The 1,486-nt window shown below is 35.9% G+C and overlaps 1 non-coding gene across 1 annotated transcript; it reads right to left on the reverse strand.

Annotated features, from left to right (window-relative positions):
* Window positions 1–957: 957 nt before the first annotated feature.
* Window positions 958–1,064, reverse strand: LOC127742229 (small nucleolar RNA R71). Its single transcript, XR_008003417.1, has one exon. It is a non-coding gene; the product is annotated as a small nucleolar RNA R71 (small nucleolar RNA).
* Window positions 1,065–1,486: the final 422 nt, after the last annotated feature.

The raw sequence follows: 1,486 nt of genomic DNA on the forward strand, positions 1-1,486 counted from the left end.
TCTTATCTTTTAAAAATTGATTTTCAAATCTTTTTCTTTTTTCAACTAACTAATTGACTTTTTGTTTGTTTCTTATCTTTTTCAAAACCACCTAACCACTTTTCTCTCTCTAATTTTTGAAAATACCTCCCTCCTTTTTTAAAATTCTTTTAATTAACTAATTGTTTCAAATTTTAATTTTAATTTTATTTCTTCTTTTAATTTTCGAAAATCACTAACCATTTTTCAAAAATAATTTTCAAAAAACTCTCTCTCTCTCTCATCTATTTCTATTTATTTATTCATTTACTAAGACTTCTCTTCATCTCAAAAATTTGAACCCTCTCTTCTCTTCTGTGTTCAAATTTTTCTTCTTTTTCTTCTATTTTCCTCTTTTTTCTACTCACATAAAGGAATCTCTATACTGTGACATAGAGAATTCCTCTTCTTTCTTTGTTGTCTTCTCTTTCATATGAGCAGGAACAAGAAAAATGGTATTCTTGTTGAAGCTGATCCTGAACCTGAAAGGACTTTGAAGAGTAAGTTAAGAGCAGCTAAAGCACAGTACTCTGAAGAGGATATGGCAGCCGAACCCAACAACAACAATACAAGGAAGGTGCTTGGTGACTTTACTGCACCAGATTCCAAATTACATGGAAGAAGCATCTCAATCCCTGCCATTGGAGCAAACAACTTTGAGCTAAAGCCTCAATTAGTTTCTCTGATGCAACAGAATTGTAAGTTTCATGGACTTCCATCAGAAGATCCTTTTCATATCTTCACAGAATTCTTGCAGATCTGTGATACTGTTAAGACCATGGGGTTGATCCTGAGGTCTACAAGCTTATGCTTTTCCCTTTTGCTGTAAGAGACAGAGCTAGAATATGGTTGGACTCTCAACCTAAAGAGAGCCTGAACTCTTGGGATAAGCTGGTCACGGCCTTCTTGGCCAAGTTCTTTCCTCTTCAAAAGCTGAGTAAGATTAGAGTGGATGTTCAGAACTTTAAGCAAAAAGATTGTGAATCCCTCTATGAAGCTTGGGAAAGATACAAGCAGTTGACCAAAAAGTGTCCTTCTGACATGCTTTTAGAATGGACCATCCTGGATATATTCTATGATGGTTTGTCTGAATTGTCTAAGATGTCATTGGACCATTCTGCAGGTGGATCCATTCACCTGAAGAAAACACCTGCAGAAGCTCAAGAACTCATTGACATGTTGCAAATCACCAATTCATGTACACCTTTGAGAGGAATCCTGTGAGTAATGGGACGCCTCAGAAGAGGAGAGTTCTTGAAATTGATGCTCTGAATGCCATATTGGCTTAGAACAAAATGTTGACTCAGCAAGTCAACATGATTTCTCAGAGTCTGAATGGATGGCAAAATGCATCCAACAGTACTAAAGAATCATATTCTAAAGAAGAAGCTTATGATCTTGAGAACCCTGCAATGGCAGAGGTAAATTACATAGGTGAACCCTATGGAAACACCTATAATTCCTCATT

The sequence above is a fragment of the Arachis duranensis genome, chromosome 9, assembly GCF_000817695.3.
Source record: "Arachis duranensis cultivar V14167 chromosome 9, aradu.V14167.gnm2.J7QH, whole genome shotgun sequence".
Taxonomy (NCBI): Eukaryota; Viridiplantae; Streptophyta; class Magnoliopsida; order Fabales; family Fabaceae; genus Arachis; species Arachis duranensis.